This window comes from Octopus bimaculoides, chromosome 12, assembly GCF_001194135.2.
Source record: "Octopus bimaculoides isolate UCB-OBI-ISO-001 chromosome 12, ASM119413v2, whole genome shotgun sequence".
Classification (NCBI taxonomy): domain Eukaryota; kingdom Metazoa; phylum Mollusca; class Cephalopoda; order Octopoda; family Octopodidae; genus Octopus; species Octopus bimaculoides.
In genome coordinates this window covers 511,797-534,265 of record NC_068992.1, presented here as the reverse complement: position 1 = coordinate 534,265, position 22,469 = coordinate 511,797, and the positions used below count along the sequence as shown (strand labels likewise).

The window sequence follows — 22,469 nt, the reverse complement described above, 5'->3', positions numbered from 1 at the left end:
ATATATATATATATATATATATTGTGTGTGTGTGTGTGTGTGTGAGAGAGAGAGAGAGAGAGAGAGAGAGAAAGAAAGAAAGAAAGAAAGAAGAAGAAAAGAAAGAAAGAAATGGAGAGAATGTGTGCACTTACAGATAGGTAGGTAGGTAGGTAGGTAGGTAGGTAGATATGGACAAATTTCTTTATTCAGATGTTTTAGTTTAAACATCTTACGTTATTTATGAGCATTTATTTTGTGATCATGAATCAATCCACTTTATTAATATTGAACAGTCTTTTATGCTTCAGTGTTTCCCCATTCATCAGCTGTATTAGCTGTCATTTTCTGCGTGCAATCAACGTACCTTTCAGACAGATGAATGGATGTGTGATAAAATAAAGGATTGAAACCGTTTGTGAAAATATTAGAATATTGCTTCAGGTTAACCTGTTTATTTACTCTAAGACAATAATCTAATCACTTTAAGATGATGGGGATATATGCCAGCATATCTCTGAAACATTCCGTGTCTTGGTGTCACGAGAGTTTTCTAGATTGTTAGATTACCACGAGTAATGGTAAATTTGTCAGAAGGGTCACATAACCACTGGAATGTTAGGGTTATCTGTAAAGATGCATACAAGGGTATTGATAATTTATAGTTGATATGGAAGCAGATAAAAATAGACAGGAAAATTTCTACTACCAAGAAGAAAAGACACAGAGAAAATGAAGAGGATAACTGAATGTGAGACAAAATAAGAAGCTCTTACAAATGCACTTTGATACAAAACTGCATAACAAACTGCGATGTATTGGTTTTTACATGGACACAAAGCATGTTGGTAAATGTTTAAATTAATTTCGTCTAAATACAGAAGTAAAGACAATAGTTTAGCTCAATATATTATAGGGCACATTTCATCATAAAAAGATGAACGAAGGATAAAAATAACAATAGAAAGTCATAAACTTGGTGAATAGAATTCCTTTCTATTATAGATACAAAGCTTCCAATATGGTCCACAGTGCTCAACTGGTACTTAATTTATCGACCCCGAAAGGATGGAAGGCAAAATCGACCTCGGCGGAATTTTAACCCAGAACGGACGAAATGCTAATAACTAAACGTTTTGTCCGGTGTGCTAACGATTCTGCCAGCTCAATGCTTTGAAACTTTGTAAAAAGAATGACAAACTAAATACTTTGAAATATGAATATTTCTCAATCAAACGCCATTTCTGCTACTCTACTGCTCCTAAAACTATTACCAATACTAATATAATTTCTAATGAAGCCACAATACCAGAACTTTGGTGGTACAGAACAGTTGATTATCGCAAGCCTAGCATAATGATTCTGGAAGGATGAGGGACGAATATGACACCAGCAGGATTTTAACTCCGAAAGTAAAAGGCTTGAAAGAAATATCACCGTAAGACAATATGCGGCACTCAACTGATTCTATTAACTTCTTCCCACCAAATTTTTTTTCTAATTTAAGTTCAAGGCCAGGAATTTACTTCTGCCATGTCTGAGTAGTTGTGATCCGTGAGTCTCGTGTACCCTTATCAGACGAGTAGTCATGGTGGGTATATAGCGTTTCGTACATTTTACCCCAGTGTCACATTGATGGCATGCGCTGCTTTCTCACTCAGTAGTAGTAGTAGTAGTAGTAGTAGTAGTAGTAGTAGTAGTAGTAGTAGCAGTAGTAGTTGTAGTAGTTGTAGTAGTAGTTGTAGTTGTAGTAGTAGTATCGAATGCTCACTTAAAACTAATAATAATGATAAACGTAATTGCAACAAATAGCTTTAGGCTCACTTTTTGTTTTCTATTGACAGTAATTCTTGTTAACTCATGAAAACAGGTCTGTATAGATTATAATATATTGATAAGATCTCATAAGACTGAAATATATCTCCAACTGAGACCTAGCCTCCTGATAAAAACCAGATTTTTCCTCTAAACATAAAAATAATCTTTTAGGTGAAATCCTTGAATTAAAATTTCTTGAATGAATTAAACATTCTTTCTTTAAGAGTTACCAACAATTACTGCTAATTCTTTTGCTTATTTTGTTTTAATTTCTTTCTTTCTCGAAATAAGAAGAAATTTCATTTCAGTAAAAAAATGTTTGTGTCAGTCGTTCAATTCATCTCCGTTTAACTGAATTATCTGAATTCATGTCGTTAACATTTATTTTCTTTTAGTTATTTCTAATTTACAGAATTATGCTTGTCAAAAAACTCTTTTTCTACTCGTCAAACTTTTGTCAGCAGATCAAAGCATATTTGAGTTGATAAGGCAATGTTGTTGAGTTCGAATAAGATCAAAACATGTCGGTAGCTGTCATCTGAACTACAAACAAATACTTATTTACGTATGAAAATTCAGTCTTATGTGAAAATCATTCTGAATTCTTTGAATCTATCTTTCTTTTTCTTTGAGGGTCGCAAACATTTTATCATTTCTCCAAATAACAGGAAACTCTTAACCAAATAACAATGTTTGCGTACGTATTTCTATACATCGCTAATTGCCCCAATAGCCCCAAATACGAGACAAACTTATAGGAATAAATAGAATAAAATCACACCTCACAACAAATCCGAGTTACCATTGAAGGAAACCTTATAAGGAAGGTTGCAAAGATCAGCGGATGAATAATAATAATAACAGCAGCAGCAACAACAACAACAATAATGATAATCCTTTCTACTAAAAGCACAACGCCTGAATTGCTTTTTTTGTGAAGGCACTATATTCGGTTACATCGACTCCAGTGTTTTCACTGGTACTTAATTTATCGACCCCGTAAGGATGAAAGGCAAAGTCGACTTTAGCGGAGTTTGAAATCAGAACGTGCAGGCGGACGAAATGCCGCTAAGCATTTTGCCTGGCATACTAACGAGCCTACCAGCTCGCTACCTTAATAATAATAATAATAATAATAATAATAATAATAATAATAATAATAATAATAATAATAAGCTAGAGGTTGGCAGTCGATATTAGGGCAACAAATGAATTGAAATATATCCATTTAGAAAAATTTGATGACTAAACCATGTATTTCGACTGGAACACCTGACCTTTTTATTTTCCCTGCCATTATCTAAATTACAAATGCTTTACTAGTGCAAAACTTTGGCAAAGTCCAGGAACTATTCCGTTGTGAAATTGATTCAAGAGATATCAACGCCATTACACTGACATCAACAAAATTACCAATAATACAAACACTTCCAGTGACACCCACATCCCAAATCAACCAGCAAGAACCGATCAGCTAAGTGGAATACTTTTACACTTTATATATGTATTGGCGTGTGTATGAACCTAGATATATGCTTGTGTCTGAGTGAGTTTGAGCGCGTGTATGAGGATGTATTGTACGTAAAGGGAGAAAGCTACGACTTACTGTAAACCAAAATAGAATACGTCGATAAATAGATTTACTGATAGATGTATAGATTGATTGACTGACATATATATGTGAGTGTGTGTGTGTGTGCGCGCGCGTGTGTATGTGTGTGTTTGCATGTGTGTTTGTGCGTATGTGTGTGTACCTGCAGACGTGTGAATATTTGTCTTTGTGTGTTTACATAAATACATATAAGCATTTGTCTTTTAAACTTCGTTGTATGTATAATTGTGTACCTATAAAGTCATGCACGTTTATATGTATGCAGATAGATAGATATATTGAGAGATAGATAGATAGATACATACATACATACATACATACATGCATGCATAGATACACGCATACATACATACATGTATATGTGTGTGTGTGCGTATGTGTGTGTACGAATGTACGTGTGTTCATACATATAGAGGTACACACATATATGTACATAAACACATATATATATATATATATAAAGAACTATAAGTGACCAAGCAAACCCGAACTCTTTACAAGTAAATCATGTTCATAGTTTGTGTGTGAAATATAAATGAAAGATCATAAGTGAGTCTCTTGTGACAAGTGACCATTTTTAATACAGTGAGATAGGCACAATTACGGTGATGGGCTGTGTTAACGCCCTCTCTGTTGTTAGCACCTTTACCTTCTCTAACCATACGCTGCACTTTACACTCTCCCTTTAACCACATCATCCTTTTCATCTCCTCAGCCTCTTTACACGGTTCGTTCGCCTCACTAGTTTGCTTTCGCACAATATTTTTCATCTCTTTAAGTAGCACAATATAGAAGGCTTGCTATCAAAAAACAAAAACATATATAATACAAATACATACAGACATATTATTTGAATATGAAATAAGTCAAAGCTCTGGGATTAGGTTTTAATACTTCAATTCCCTGTATAATATCGACAAATTAACCTTATTATATAGTTTCTTTTAGTTTTACTTTACTTTTCCCTTCTTCAATCATGACTGGTAAAAAAAAAAGAACAAAAGTAAAGATTATAATATAGGAAATAAAACATTATTTAAAAGTGACCAATAGATAAAAATATCGAATCATTAATTAATATTGTTAGCTTTTATCTAGAAACAAGTCCCCATATTATTAACAGACAGAGGAAATGGAACGCTACGTTTCTCTCGTCTTTCCCATGAGCCTCTCTGATGTAAATGACGTGAATTTTTATCAACAGGCTACTATGACTGGGTAGCAGTCTTCACTGAGTCCTACTCCAAATTTTCTAATTAAATTGCAAATGAACGTTATTAATACTCTTATTTAATAATACTGTTCAATTTATTATTCATCGCTTTAGAAATACATCACGAGTTTTCTTTCTTCTAAAATAAGGTATATCTTGGAAAACATTCAAGATTTACAAATGATATGTGAGGTTGTCTTAACAATAATTACAGATTTAGTGTTACAGTTTAGTAGAAAGTATTACCGTTTATCTTTATAAGCAATCTGTCAATATCTATAGAAATGGTTGAATATTATTAGTTATTATCAATTACAAATTACAGCTACCTCCAATGATTAGACTATTGTCGTTTTTGTATTAGAAATTAATGTCAAAATTATGTGCTATGTGATAACCTATCGGTCAAACTTTCATGGTTTTTGCTCATTGTCATTTATATGAGAATCACAGAAATTTTTCTTGGAGAGCTAAAATCGAGATGCCGAACATATTTCTCTTTGGGTTAATCGTGAGGATCGCTACAATGCCTTTCCTCGATCTGCAAAGACATTATTCTACGAACAAAGCTAAAAGGCACGTTATTTACATTTGACGGATATTTGTCCTCAGCTTGTTTGTTGTTAAAACAACGTTTCGGCTGATATACCCGCCATCCTTCATTAAGTGTATTGGGGAAATTTCGAACCTGCATTCTCATTCCTCACGTATTTTTCGATATTATTATTATTATTATTATTATTATGATTCAGGTCACTGCTTGGAATCGAAATCGGAATCTTGGGGTTAGCAGCCCGCGTTCTTGACCACTACGCCATATATAGAACTGTATTAAGACTAAAAGGAATGAAGACAGATACTTTTCTCTCCGGCCCAAATACTTCCCAACTTTATCAAATTCCACTTGAAGAGGAACGTGATGATGAAGAGGAGGAGTGCTTCCCTCCAATGAATTCGTTAAAACATTGATGAAAATGAAGAAAATAGTGAAAACGAACCGTGGGCAATAATGGAGTAAATTTTAGGGCTTACAAATCTAATATTTTCCTATCCTTCCTTAATACCGGTTTCCATATGCTATTCATATCTGCACTCGGTCTGCTTAGGAGCTTATTGCATCCTAGCATATGTGCTGCTTCTTTTAGTTTTCGTATTTTCCAGTGGTGTTCTCTGTCTATTATTTTAACTTCATCCCACAGGGGGAGGTGGTTTCCATTTTTCCATACATGATCAACTATACCCGATTTATCAATATCTCCTCGTGTCACACCTTTGTGATGTTCGTCTACCCTTATTTTGAGGGGATGGCGTGTTTAGCCTTTGTATAACCTACCACAGCTGCGTGGGATCGAGTACACGCAGTCTTTGGTCATATTCTCTTCTATTGGTGGTTTTACTCGAAGGAGATATTTGCGAAGTGTTGTATTACTCTTGAATACTGTCCTGATGTTATATGGTCCGCATATCTTTTGTATCTTTTCGGAGAGGTCTTTCTCATAGGGTAGACAGACTGTGGGCAGTTTATTAGTTTCATCCTCTCTTTTCTTCATATCTTATATAAGTTTTATATAAGTTTATAAATTTATAAAAGATTTGACATCCGCACTGGAAGTGCCAGTATAGAATGAGGATCAAAGCTAAGAGAAGTTGAAATCACTAAAGTCTCATCAGTGCGGGTGGAGTATTACCGAGTTATTGGTTGTTCGATGAGTTCGGAGAGTAATAGAAGCAGAGATAGGGGAGCGAGCAGAGAGATTCAAAGCCAGCAAAACTGGATATTTTTGTGTGTGGTAACCAGGTGAAATGGTTAATGAGAGGTAGATTAGATTCTACATATTCGAAGATATCACAGAAGTTTCAACAGCAGATATTAACTTGAGAATGGGTTGAAAATTTGTAAATCTGAATGGAATAAGATGTGCAATTTGCGTGTTAGTTAGGGGCAATGTGCGAGATCTAAGCTAGAAGAGAGTTCACAAATGTTAAAGGAAGGAAGAATTGATCAGCAAGTTTAGTTCTGGTTTTGGGCATCTTGAGAAACTGTAAAATTTAATTAATTCCGTATTTAAGAATATAACAAACTTTTGCATTAAATGAAATTTGGATTGAAAATAGACAAAGACATTTCGTTTCCAATTAGAAATTTAATTACTTCTGAACACGTAATCTCTTATTCCTGCAACAATAAAATGAATTAAGTCACTTAATACAGAGTTTTTAATAAATTTACTTCGCTCGTGTATTACAAGACTTAGATTATTATATGAAGAACCCGAGTGTGATAGACTCTTTTATAACTATTTTCCTGGTATCAGTCATTGAATTGTTATTGTTGAAAATCGCTTTCAAGGACTTTATCAATCATATTGACGTTAGTACATATTCAACTGAGTATATGGTTTATTGTCACAGTTTAACAAAGGACTAGTTGACACAAAAAAATGTTTATACCGTTGTAATGATAACTACACACTATCTTCTCGTTAAAAATCTAATTGTTAACAAATTTCTGTCTGTTAAATTCTACCACGTCACTGTTGTCTTATAAATTAGCATAAATGTTTCCGAAATCCCGATCAAGAGCGTATAAATAGTCACTTAACTCACGTTTAATGGTTTTGAGTGAGTATTATAGCACTTCTAAGGATAAGCTGCGATCTTTCACAGGTTAAATTCTCGGGAGTGTTTGTATTTAACGCGCCAATGGGGTAAACTTACTTACCTAGAAATGAAAGAAGGGAAATAGACAACAAAACGAGACCAATGAAGGCGTAGCCAAGTGGACAAAGTGCAGATAAATGTAGGTGTCTTGGTCATTGAATCAAACAATTATTGATTATTGATCGTGATAGAAAAACCTTCAGCCAGTTCCCCTATTGAGTACCACTCAAGTATATTTCCTATGGAAACCTATTGTTATATATTTAATATATATATATCGGTTATCGTGTGTGAAACTTTTAGCAATCAGACATTCTTCCTTATCAGACAACCGCTCCAAGCGCCTGCTTTGAATATTCTTTTGCCATTTAAATCTTTTCTAATCGGATAATCTCCTTCTACGCGTGGAAGTAAATATGTGAATTTTCCTTGCTTGCGTGTCATGGTATACGACAATATGTATGAGTGTGTGTGTGTGTGTGAGAGAGAGAGAGAGAGAATAACAGTATGTGTGGGGGTGCGTGTGAGAGAGAAAGAGAAAGAAAGAGTTTACGAATTAATGTTTTTTTCATATGAATAGTGTCTACATCAAAACCAGCTTCTCTGTGTATTTGTTTTATTTTTATAGAATCTGCTACATGTGTGTATACGGCTGTTTGTGCGTTAAACATATGATAAATGTATATGTGTATTAGTGTGTGTGTGTGTGTGTGTGTGTGTGTGTGTGTGTGTGTGTGCATGTGTGTGTGTGTGTGTCTGTGTGTGTACGTATGTATTTATAAATGTATTTTACATACATTGGCGCAAAACATAACCGTACATTCATAGATATTCGTACATGTGTATCTATGTATGTGTGTTTCTGTGCGTCTATATCTGTCTCTATCTATATATGTACGTGTGTGTACGTGTGTGTGTGCGTGTGTGTGTGCGTGTGTGTGTGCGTGTGTGCGCGTGTGCGCGTGCGTGTTTGTGTGTGTGTGTTGCGCGCGTGCGCGTGCGCGTGTGTGTGTGTGTGTGTGTGTGTGTGTGTTCTGTTCTAAAAGCTATTCTCTGAAATAAGACGATAGCTCATCTGCCAATATTAACACAAGACCGTATTGATACAAAGGACGCGGCCATCATTATGTTAGTATTGCAATTCCTATTTGTAATGTCCCGCTTGTTGCAATAAGGAAATTATTATTCCAAGCAGACTCGTTCGGCTTTTCACCGCAGCTTTTCCCAGCTTTTCGTGGCAGAAAGAAATGGATCAGAGAAGTGGCTGATTCCAGTGCTTCTTTTGTCCGTCTGCTTTATTCCCAGCAGAGAATGGGCAGTCCTGAGCATGGTGCTAATCGCTTGGTTTAAATGGTTTGCCCTAAAAGTAGCAGTAATATTTTCACTTCTCTGAGCTGAAAAGTGACAGCGCTGTTTGGATTAACTTCAACAAAAGGAATGCTCTCAATAACTTCCGTTCATAACGCTGATGAATACAGAGTTTCCAATTTTAGCCAAGGTACTAAAAAAGAACTTGGCAAAGTACAGAGCTGTGTAATCCTGAGTGAGCTATCAACAACGTCCATTTCAAATGATATGCAACTGGAAGCTTTCTGTATAACTGACCACTATCACTTTGTAACTGTCCTCTCAGCAGCTTGTTTGATCTGGCTTTTAAAGTCTAGTTTTTTTACTATTTCTGTCCATGGCCAAAGTACATGACAACCAATAAAAAGTTTTTCGAATTACACGCTTGGTCTGCTAGGGGTGTCTTGTCTCAACATCTCTGTACTTACTCACTATCAAGACAAAGCAACAGAAATTAGAGATATTAAAATTCTTAACATGACAATATATGCAGACGATTCCACCACAATAGTGTCATACACTACGAAAGTCGAGGCGGTCGGCACAAGTCTTAGAAACAGAAGGAAAAAGAAGTTAAAATTACCATGGACAGGTCAGTGACCTTGTAGGTCAACACCCTGAGAGATAAGTCCATTCGGCTAGAGTCTCCATTCTGCTATGTTGCATCGGTTCTGATTTGGTCTGGAGTGAGTGAATTATTCCTTATTCTTTCTGCGACAAACGTGGATACGTGAAATTGCGTGGCTTGGGGTCAGTTTGGAAACAAGATCACATGCTCAACAATCTCAGATCAGTCCATATGTATATGGTAGCCCACAATGAAATCAGTGATTCTGAAACACACATACTCACGCTCATTTTCGACATCTTTGAGACATTCTCATCTCGTGATCTGTCGGGATCTGGTAAAGGCGTTACTACCAGATCCCGACAGACCTCAAGCTACGGGCAGTCTTCTTGACTCCGGAAAATGAACTGATGGTCCTGGACGTGAGCGGCAGCGGAGTTGATGCTTTTAGACTAGTAGCCATTTATGCTCGACTGGAGTTAAAAAGCCCATTCATTCCGACTAATTCTTTTGGTCTTTTACCACGAATTTTAAGATTCAATGCAGTTCCCCATATATGAGCTGGGACGTCACATGTGCCAAGCTGTATCGTCCTTTCCCTTGGATAACACTGGTAACGTGGAGAGAGGAGGCCGGTATGCATGGGCGACTGCTGGTCTTCTATTAACAACCTTGCCCAGACTTGTGCTTCAGAGTGTAACTTTGTAGGTGCAATCCCAGGGTCAGTCATGACCGAAGGGGGTCTCAGCATTTATATATATATATATATATATATATATATATATATATATATATATACATACGCACATGGATATGTAAATACGTACATAAGGCATACATAATACATGTATATATAAATACAGAAATATACATTAGCTTCAAGCTGAAATTGTAATTTTTCGATCTCTCATGTTTATTGGTGATCATTGCTTCAAGCGACAGATGTTTCAAGAAAATATCGGCTTAGTCAAAGAATGAAGCTTCAACTTGCAAATACATTGTAATGAGTTTAACCTTTTTCTTGTTTATAGATTCGAAATTTTAAAAAAATACACATAATATATGTTTATGCACGCGGGCGTGTGTTTATGTTAAGAATCTAATTTCACGGTTTAACACATTTCATATCTTGGTCGTATTAAAGCTGCCAATACCGACATCTAAATATTCGTCAACGTGCCTTTTTATCGGACAGAATCTTTGATACGATCAATAACTAAATCGTAGATGCAAATAAGTTACTCCTATGGGAAGAAAAACCGATCCACTGAAATCGAGTTGTCGAAATTTTTTAAAGAAAATGTAATATATTCAAAAGATATCCAAATCTAAATGTTTATTTTTACACCATAATAACAACAGTTTTAAAAGTGATTAATTTTGGTGAAAATGTTCCATCGTCTGCTATAATAAACTTGGTATGTTAATACATAGCTTCGGATTTATCATTCAGCCTCTTACAAAATGTATTAGAACTAACGCTTTAATGTTAGCAAGGCCTGATATGTCAATACCAAAGTATGAAACACAGGAAGTATTTCATTTTTTCTTTTTTTCAATATAACAAAGCACTAGGTCCAGTATCCAATGGACAGCTCTTTGCAGAGATGACAAGCGGTTTTCCTTCCCTTAAGGTATACGTGGATAGCGGTGTGGGCGGAATGGATAGATTTGCTAATTACAGTGTTAATTGCAATGGTACGTGTTGGATATTTGATGTTGTGATCGTGATGTAAATTACTTTTTATGTAAGAATTGTTTGTACCGAGATGGCTGAGAGAAGTGGTTTGAGTCAATCTTGTAATTTGGAGAGGGTTGTATGTGTGGGTTTGTGATATCAAGTGTGAACTTACCAATTTCGTTTAAAGACAGGTTGAGGAGGGTGATGAGTCTGCAGTGAGCTATTTCAATTGGATTTTGTTGGATTTCATAACGCTGGGGAGTTTTTTTCAGTTTCCAGATCTTGGGGATTCAATTGTTGGCACGAGAAATTGCGTATGTTGAGCGCAGTGGTTCCTTGAAGACCAAGATCTTTAATGATTTTTTTCAGGCACAGAAACTTAGAATTTTTTATCTCCCTATGGAGTTTTTTGTGTATAATACGCGAATGGTATCGATCCATAATTAAATAAAAAAATAAAAGGTCGTCAGTATTTTGATTGTACTGGGCATAGCAAGAGAAGTATTGTATACTAGGAGTTTTGTATAAGAGAAGTCAGTCATGTCAATGTATATTGGTCACACGCACAAACAAATCATTTAAAAGATGTTACCTATAACACGTCACAGCTTAGAAAGCATTTCTGGAATTTAAAATGTCGTAAAATTTATTGCTCATATAGAACTTCTATTTGCAACAACCAAGTGTCATACAATACCTGCTGCATTTCTATAATCGTAACAACACAGTCACATGCTAATGAGTAGATACACTCTTGCATATCAATAAACAAAATACTTGTTGAAGAGGTGGTTGTGATGGGCTCTGGTGACGTAGCAAATATTTACTGCAATGATTACATTTTCCACTTCTTAGATGTGTGTTTACTGAAGAGGATAAGACTTTTTTTTTTTCTGGTGGCTTATAGGTGATCGAATTTAATGATGATTATAATCTTTTCTAGCACTTGTGGATCCTTTATGACAGCTCAACTTAATTCTTGATCTTCAAATGGATGTGTCGAGTTATATTACATTAGGAAGATCGAGTAAAAAATAATTTCCTGTTACTTTCAGATCTTTACCGATTTATTAAAAGAATTTATATAAAATTTATCATTTGGGATTAATCGTATCTTTTTATTCATATTTGAATTTATTCAGTATTTTCATTTAATCTTTAAAGTTTTCAAACTAACAAAGATCAAATATCTAATTAAAAGATTAAAGATATTTAATATAAGATAATATAATGATATTATTTTATTGTCATTTGCACTAGCTTGGCACATACTTTGAAATTTGCTTCATGCAGAACAAAAGTTAAATATAGAAGATAAAACTGATAACACATCTAACATAGATGAAAGAGAGGACAAAAACTTACGTTAAATATTCTAAGTACATACAACTGTTTTCATTTATCTGATCATTTATTCGCTCATACAAAATTCTCATATAACTGGAGTAGTAAATGTTTTTTAAAATGAGATATCCTTGACGTTATATCCGATGATCTCAATCCTAAACGCAAAAGATTAAATATTATATCAGAATGATAGTTCGAGTCCCTTGTGATGCGTTTAAAGCTAAAGAGCTATGATTGATATGTATGATATGTATAACCTGTATAATATGGAGGAGTTGGGGATAACGGAGCACGGTTTTCCTAGCAACGAGCACAGTTTTCCTAGCAACGAGCACAGGTTTGATGAGATATTATACAGATCTAAAGTGATTTACTTTGTGATTATTAATTCAATTCTACAATTCATTTCATTGAAATTCAAACCGCTTAGTTGTTGTTCTTGAATGGAGCAGCAAATAACAGCTAAATTTGATCGAACCTATCAAATAAGACAGATAAGATAATGAAGTATAGCATTTGATTAGCTGTTGTCGTCGTATTCATGTTTTTTCCTATTGCAGAGTAGGTTGCTCTAATATTTAGGAAGGAAAAAAATATATGATCCAGTCAAAAAAACAGCCTGAAACCTTCTCTCATTTATTTCTTCTTATTCCAACTGAAGTCAGAGTAGATGGAGTTGATCTTATTACTTCAATAATTGATGTTATTCTGGTTGGTGCTTTAGTTTAGCTCAGATCAGCTCTATTTCTCTAGACTTCCAGTTAATTACATTCCATCTTTAAACGCTACCTATTTCTTTTCCTGCATAATAGATCTATTCAGTGTTATTCAACGCTTCATTGCTTTTTATGATAGATTCTTTGTAGAACTTTGTTCCTTCTCTAGTCACTATCTTGACTGAATAAACTGTAAACATTTAAGAGTGCATTATATAATGTCCTACCCCCTTGTCTAAGGCAACGGTGTGTGTCATTTGGAGGAGATTTGGCTACTATTTCTGGTATGCAAAGCTGCTCGCAGCACTACTGTTAATATATTTAATAAAGTGGTTTAAAATGTGAAAGTTCTCTCGCAAACTTCTGTAAGTGCAAGCAATAAAACCACCTTTCGCCTGAACCATTGACATAACATATTCTGTAGTGAAATATTGATGTAGTTTGGAATTTTACAGTAAATCTCAATTTTTATGCTTCTATATGTTTAAACAGAATTGATATGTAAAAGATGTTAACACTCCCTAAAAATATTCTATTTTACACGCTAATGGATGTTCTAATTGAAATGTTCCACATATATTTCTTATTTTGTAAAGTTTATCTCTAATCTATATCATTCTGTATTATTCTTTTGCATTTTAGATTATTCAATATAATTTTATTCCATTTTTTTATGTTCTGATCTTAATTTACAGATTTCCCACCAATGAAGAACTGACATTCGAGCCAGAATCAAGACACTTTCATTGAAATTTAGACATCAACGAGGTAGATATGAATGTACGTTTATATTGTATCTATGTAAGCATCGGCAAGCTTAGAGATACAAATGCATGCATGCCATTACGTGTGTGAATACGTATACCTAGACTTATGCGTGAGTACATGACCATACATGTTTCTGTATACATAAGCATACATTTTGTACACACTAAAAGTTAAATTTCTGGAATGTTTTTCCGATATTTTCACTTATATTGATTCGTATCCTTTCTGTTTCATTTTAATTCATATCCTTTCTGTTTCATAAATTCTAGCCCCTCAAAAACCAGCTGAATGGTGAATCTGAATCAGTTAAAGACATATTCATGTTCCCTTCAAAATCACAAGTATACATTTAAAGCTGTAGTCTGTGTGCAGTATCTAAAGATTACACTGTAGCTCGCCATAGATTCTTTCTTAACATCTACTGGACATCTGATTTCTATTACTGTATTCACTTTCTGTCCTCTAGCTCATATTATTATCGTTACTTTACTGCGCACACATTTCAAAGAGATTTTGCCTGGAACAACTCGCCAACATTCTTTCACATTATAAGCTGTTTATATTTTGAATTTCAAAATATCTTTCTTAGAATTACATCATAAAGTGTTTTGGCCACCACATTATGTCTCCTAGACAGACAATATTGCCAGTCATGACATTTCCATACAGTTTTTATGATGTGGATCATTTCTTCGGTATTAAGTCCACAGAAGCTTCACCATTGTCTCAACTTAGTGTTTTATCTGCATTTCTATCGAGTGTATAAAGCTACTTTGTTGTTATTGCCTCTTTCCTTGGATTGTAAAACATATTCTTCAAGGTGGAATGTAATATAATGGCTAAAAACAAAAACTATACAAAATACTTAAGTGAGATTAATATAATATGGTAACAAAATGGTTAATCGACACAAATTCTGCTTGTAATAATGAAAGAAATCATTAACGCTAAAATTGACTAAAAAGTCAATGAGGATATTTCGTGAGGAGTAAATCTATCTTTTGTAGACAACTTTAGACATAGTTCTGTATTCTTATCTGTATAATTATACGACCTCACTGAAGCCTGATCTTAAAAGTACTTACCAGATTTTAGAATGGCAGAAATTATACGTTCTAATAAGCAAAAAAAAACACACATTCTGATACACAAATCTAATAACTTATACTACTGTCACCTTGAGACTTTCTGACGATATTGCTAGGCATGACTTTCTGTTGATAATTATAAAGTGCTTCGTCCGGTGATTTCATGCGATGCACCAGTGCAGCTTCCCCGGGTGTGTAAGCAATGTCATCGGCCAGAATATACTTTCTAACTTTCAAGATACTAACTATCCCAGCTAGATACTCCTTCAATGGATGTATTGTGAAACTTGGTAGATACTGTCGATTGAGTGCGCTACATTTAAAGATTAGGAAAATTGATAAACCTCTACTTCTGTGTTTCCGTTTTCACTCAAAAGAATATGTTTTGATGATGCCGTGTATTTGCGGGCTTTTATCCTCAATAGACTGGATCTTCTATACTTGTACAATATTGACGTGTAGGCCACGGATTACTGAATGCCAAGTGATCCAACGACCATATTTTCTAGTCCATATGCTTATGTGTCTCAATATTATTTTAATATGATCTGTCTTGCAGCTGTAACTTTAGTACCGAGTCGGTTTTCTCTTAAAATGTTTCATTTCGAATACGTTTGAAGTTTTTATACTCTGCACCCCCCCCTTGCTGCTCTTGGCACACTGTTGTGGCTGCTATCGTGGTCATTAATAGTTATATGCAGACGCGACGGTTTGTTCACAATCGGAACCATAAGTAGGCAGCTGTTCTTTATTTACGGGAATACGTTCTTTGTTTATTGTTTCTACTGTTATGTCTCTACTTTTCTGATATTTGAGAATCAAATTATTATTAGTGATATTCTTCTTGCCTTCAACAAATGATGCTTGCTAGTGTAATTGTTTTGCTGTGAAATAATTCAGTTCTGAGTGTTTTAGTCTCAATATATTTTCACTCTATTCTAATAGCCAGCAGAGAAACACAAGTCGTTATTTAGTTCATAAGTTCAAAGAAAATCTACTGAATAATTTCAATTCTGCTCGTCGTATTTATAAAGATTTTACTTTCTCTTTCCGATGTTGTTGATGTTGTCATTGTGCCCAACCTTGTTGTTTGTATTAATTCTCTGCATAGTGAATTCAGGTTTAGAACAAATTCAAGATGTAGCAAATTTGTGTAAAAGGTGAGCGTTACCGGAAGAATAAACAGTAATTTCACAAGTCCGACAGATTAGCTGTCTCATGTACACTGGGAATGGCGATTATCGAAAATTCAATGAATCTTCTCTGTGTATGCATGCTCCTATGTATGAAAGCATGTATCTACGTAACTATGTATGCATATGTGTGTGTGTCAGTTTGTGTGTGTAAGAGTGCGTTTGTGTGTGTGTGTACGTGTACACATGCACATATGTATATTATGTGTAGGTGTTCATGTATGTATATCACAGTTTCTCTGTTCTTCTTTAATGGGACAAATAAAGATTTTTCTTCTTTTCGGTTCTGGTTATTTAATTTGACCGGAATCCCTGTTTAGAATCTGATCGACGGTAGGTTCTATTGTTTGTCTTGACACTGTCATGTCGCCACTTCCAAACTAAAAACATTGTTCCACGCATTGAATGGGAGTTCCGCAGGCCGTTGTGCATAAAACTAATTCCAATACAAATATCGCTTTATACAATTTTCATATAAACTACTTATCAGAAAGTTAGTCTTTCCAGAAACTAAGTTACATGCTGAATATTTATTGGTATTTCGTTTACTGATTCACGTTTCGTAGTTCTAGAAATATGGTGGCGGAAAGAGGCAGCTGTCTTAACATTGTCCAAGTAGCAAAAGAATTGAGATATTGAATTCTTTTACAAAATTTACCATGTGCATTTTCAAAATAAACCACGGATGAGAGTGGGTTGATAAGTTCATAGGCTGACTATAAAGGAGTGATACTAGAGCTGTGAAATCTTGCATGCATTAATTTCAATTCTTCTTATTCAAAACTGCATTGCTTTCTGGGGGGTTTCGCAGGTAAATTGATATCTGACTGTTCAAAGAAGACTCAAAAATAATTAGTAATGACTTCTCTTCAAATGGACAAAATCTGGTATTGTGGTGTTATCAGACGCCTGCAAAATAAGTGTTTAGTCCTCAAGTCCTCAAGTCTAGTCCTTATGGTTGTTACATAAGGGGATGACGCACCAGCTTTATAAACAGTGCAAAAGCGTGTGTGGGGGATGAATTTAAGAGAAGTAGAGTCTTGAAGATTACGAAAGGTTTGAGCGTCTTACAACGGCCACCACCATTGATCGTGTTCAACACATGGTTATGGATCATAAGCGTGAAAGAGTTGAGAGTACTCAGTACAAGGAACTTGGGATGAAGAAGGTTTCTGCTCGGTGATTGTCGCGTCGTCTAACACCTGATCAAAAGCGCACCAGCCTGATCACATCACGTTAATATCTGACATTGTTTGAGGCAGATCCAGCTGGTTCCCTTGAGCGTTTCCTAATCCATGATGAGTGTTGGGTTTATCATTTTGGGCCAGAGAAAAGAAATAATGCATTCAATGGAAACACTCCGCCTCACCTGCTCCAAATAATGCAAAGGCCCTTTCATCTGCAAGCAATGTGATGGTGTCAGATTTTTGGGGATACAAAAGGCATTGTGTTTATTGACTATATTCAAAAGTGTCACACCATCATTGAGGAGTATTAAGCCAACTTGCTGAAGCATTTACGAAAAGCTGTCAAGACCAAACACCTAAAAAACTGACGAAAGGGTCTTGTTTCATGAAGGCAATGTTCCAGCATACAAGGCCTTCGTTTCAGTTGCTGCTGTGCCTGATTGTGGCTTTGAACTAGTCACTCACCCTCTTTATTCTCTTGTTTTGGCCTCGTCTGACAATCATCGATTCTTCAACATCAAAAACGTTTTGTTGGGAACCAGTATCGCAGTGATAATGACGTCATATCTGCTGGTGATGACTTTTTTTGACCAACAGAATGAAAGTTTCTTTATCAATGGGATCGAAACACTGAAACGCTGATGGAAAAGCTGAGTGACCGCAAGAGGGACTCTGCTGAAATATAAATCTCATTTAGTCGCATTCCATGAGAGTGTCCTGGTCAGCATGTGAACTTTTCAGCCGACCCTCGTAATGTATTCAGTGTCACATATCATATTAGTGAGATGTTACATTGCTTCAGGAGAGTAGAATGGCAAATGTTGACGAATTAAGAACATGCATAGTGGACTGTGATGGCTGGCGTGCTTGCGTGAAATCATTGAAGCGTCCGGAATGATGGTCAAGCTCACTAATATCACTCAGCCAGCAGAGACTCAGGAAGAGGCTAATTTAATGGTAGGACTTAATTAGTAAACGTTATAATTCTTTACAAGTACAGAATATCACGGCTGTTGCAGGCGTTTTACAAAGAAAATAGCAGCAGATGATGATCCGAAGTCTACACAATTCCACGCTATGGTTCGATGATCACATTAGTGAAAAGTATGCAAGTGAATTGCCCGCTCACAAATGAAGAATAAGAGATCCGAATCAAATTAAATTAGGAACTGTTTGATCATTCGAATGTGGATGGAAACTTTCTGAGAAGTGTCGTAACAGGTGACAAAGCGAGGGCGTGAGGCTATGATGTCAAAAATAAAGATAATCGTGGCAACGAGTTAAATCATTTCTAGAACGAGAAAAATGCACGTCCGTACGGCTCAAATATGAAAATGATGTTGAAAGTCTCTTAGTTGGAAGGGTACTGTTTATAATGAGCTTTCCCAAAAGATGCAGCGTGAAGTCAGAGGAAATCGTGCGGCATGCGGACTTCGAATCACACAGGATGGCCCTTTTAAATACGTGAGTTTGCTGTACTTGAAGGTATGTTACCTTTATGGCAGACACCACCAATTTGGTTACCACACAGAGTGGCCAAAACCCAAGCTACGACAACGAATTAGAAGTCTGAGATATAGACAAATAAATTTGAATACTACACCACGCTCCGCCTCTTCTTAAACCGAAAACATTGCAGTTGAGAGCAGTTTATCACCATTGAGCGAAACTTTTTTGAAGGAGACAAATCTGATTAAGTTCTACGTAAATCAATAACTATTCTTTTTTTAATCTTGTTTCTCTTTGGACAGAACTCGTATAAAATTGATTGCAAACGTGCAAGTTTTAAACTTCACGGCTGCAGTGGTTATATTTGCCCTGCAAGTACGACAAAAACCCAATTATTCATTTGTACACGATCAACTGGGAGCAAATGCAATACATTGAAGCACACAACACATAACTCGACTGAATAGGGAATCATAAGTAGATGACATATCTATTTTAAACGCTATTTCCAAACAAGTAAAAAAGCGATGATCAGAACCTGATCAGATACAACTCAGTGCCAATATATACAAACAGGAGACTTAAATCACGCACAAAAATATATACTTAACGGGTGAGCTATAAATATAACAGTAAAAATTCAAATTCCGCTAGCAATGTCAACACAAATCACATTTACACAGCGTAAGCACCAACCTCATTTTGTCTAAAAGAGGAGACAGTGAAGATTTTAGAAACGTCAATAATGTATTTGGAATCTTCACTTTCCAAACAGAAGATCTCACAAGAATGTATGAAAAAATAAGACAATATAAAAAATATAAAGCTACAAAATTGTCTTTTTTTCAATACCCGTTTTCAAAAACCTATTTTGCATACATATAGATGTAATGTGTGTTTGTCTGTGTGTATATAAGGACAGATGTATGTACACAAAGTATACACACATACACATATATACGAGGTCTGTAGAAAAACCAAATTTTCAAAAAAAAAAGCGTTTATTGTTTTACTCACGATTTAATTTTAATTCGATATGTCTATTCCAGAATAGTCACTGCTGCCAATATTTTTTTCACTTTTAGAACGCTTCTTAGAGTTTTTATTGCTAGGGTCGCGTTTTATAAAGAATTTTCTTCAGCCAGTTTTACTGTCTGATAAGCACAAAGTTTTAGTGTAAAGTTTAAATTTGAGGATAAAAAATCTGTAGGTTTCAGATACAGAGTAGAGCGAAAAAGGTACCGGATTAACTGACTCAGCGTCAGCAGACGACACGAATTTTGCGGCAACACAACCATCTTCAATTTTTCGTTTAAAATCATGTGATGCGAATTGTTATAGCTGCTTACTTATTCGAAAGCTAAATTTACCGGAAGTCAGGCGTCGATTTTCCCTTATTTTCGCTGTCTGATCGTCGTTGTTGTCTTGGAAATTTATCTAGATTAATTTCATTTCCAATGGACAACCTTCTAAATTTGAAACGCTAGAAATACTCAAGACATTGAGCACTCTTCTACCAAATGTACATTCCCTCAAACATCTCTAGATCTATAAAGTAACTGATGTGACGCATGATGAAACTGAGCGCCACAGCACTGCAGCCGGGTGCATGCTGCGTCGGTTGAATGCCTTTCCATTATGAAAGCTCGTTTTTATTTATTTATTCATTGACAGACCTTCTGAATTACTTTTTCCTGTAGTAACTAAAATAAACACATATCATTTCATCTAAGAGATGATAGTTGGAAGGCTTAAAAATGTTGTTTGACTTAGTAACATAACTGTTCAGAAATAAATATAACGGAAGCAAAGTTTGATGGAAGTATTAGCCATTTTTCATGTCTTCAAAGTATAAGTAAACAAGAAATAACAGTTGCTACCCAAGAACAAAAAATTGTTTTACACAATGTAATAGGATATTTTGAACTTTCGATGGCTATGAGGGTCCACCCGAGTAAGATATGGACCAAAGAGAGCTACAGGTAAAAAAAAACGGAGGTTGAGAACTATTGGTCATCAAGGTCACGTATGGATTCACAGAAGTCAGATTTGGTGCATAATCATCCTCAAACCACGAAAATTCCTGATGACGAAATATACCGTATTTGATGGCCTATAAGACGCATGCGTGCAAAGGACGCACACTAGACTAGGCTATACTTTTGTGAAATAAATTACCACTAAATGTTTTAATTCCTCCACTTACCTGTATAACTTTATGTTATAACCGATAATTATAAACAATTTATTGTATCCGCATTCGATATAAACATACCGTAGGAATTGTTCACCAATAGATGGCAGCACACGTTTTGTAAACATACATACGGTTTTCAGCGAGTTTTCAGCCTACATTGAGTGCATTGGAGGAAGGGGAATACTTTAAACCATTTTGGGGGTTAAAAAAAGGGGGTGGGTCTTATAGGCCATCAAATACGGTGCGTTTATATGAGTGTGTGTATATATGTGCATGTAAAACTTCCCATACGAGATGAGTAAATGTATATAATGATAAAAGAGTATGTAAATGCCGATTATCTTTACACGAAGTTATATGAGTTTTCAAAAGGTACAATAATGTGTTTCCGTTAGATTTTAACGATACTAGGGTCCAAATGTCTGTTTTCTAAGAATCTGTGATTTTCAGACGATCGATCCGCTTCATAGATTCTTGTAAGAGGCGGAAATATGAAACCAAATTTTATTGAAACAGTCTTTTGTTAGATACCATTTCAGTGCCGGGGGCGCTTTTCATTTATCTTATAAAATTATATTAATAACGCTTAACATCGATTTATTGAAAATATCAATACCAATATGTATAAGTGTGTGTGTGTGTGTGTGTGTGTGTGTGTGTGTGTGTCTGTGTCTGTGTGCGCGCACTATTGTATAAATGTGTGTACACATGTATTTATATATATCTATATATATAAATATATGTGCATATGTAATCTGGGTGTGTACACGCCTCATATACATAACTACTTTAAGAATTTCAATATATTATAATCATAAATATACATAAATACATATGTGCGTGTCTGTGTGAGTATATAATTGCATATATATATATATATATTTATATATTTACATATATATGCATACATATGTATATATATATATATATATATATATATATATATATATATATATATATATATATATATCATAGGTTTTACTTTAATGACAGTCCAATCGAATATTTAATAATTCTTTTGATGTATTTCAAAACTTCTAAGATAAAATGATTTGCCTTCTTCTCATATATTTTAAAAGGGACACATCTCGATGTTGCTATACCTTCTTTATGCTTGATTTTCCTAACACAAAGTTTCCTTTCTTTAGCTAATCTGGCAATTTTATATTTACCATACGTTAATTCGCATCTATGCAAAACAGAAAAATATGATAATAAAAATAATGATACTATAGTATAAATTACAAAAATAAATACTACAATGATAATAATAATAATAATAATAATAATAATAATAATAATAATAATAATAATAATAATAATAATAATAATAATAATAATAATAATAATAATAATAATAATAATAATAATAATAATAATAATAATAGTAACATCAAAAACAACAGTAATAATGATAATATGGTGGATAATAATAATAATAGTAACATCATCAACAACTGGAACAACAAGTACAATAACGACGAAAGCAACGCCAACAACAACAACAACAACAACAATAATAATAATAATAATAATAATAATAATAATAATAATAATAATAATAACAATAATAATAATAATAATAATAATAATAACGATAATAATAATAATAATAATAATAATAATGTGTATGACGATAGTTTCT

The 22,469-nt window shown here is 34.6% G+C and overlaps 1 long non-coding RNA gene across 2 annotated transcripts in view; it reads left to right on the top strand.

Annotated features, from left to right (window-relative positions):
* Positions 1-22,469, top strand: part of LOC106877782 (uncharacterized) — a 53,371-nt gene that overhangs the window by 10,882 nt on the left and 20,020 nt on the right. For both annotated transcript variants that reach the window (XR_008265334.1, XR_001410416.1), the window contains exon 2: positions 13,638-13,722. This is a non-coding gene — a long non-coding RNA (uncharacterized LOC106877782). The remainder of the gene's footprint in view (positions 1-13,637; positions 13,723-22,469) is intronic.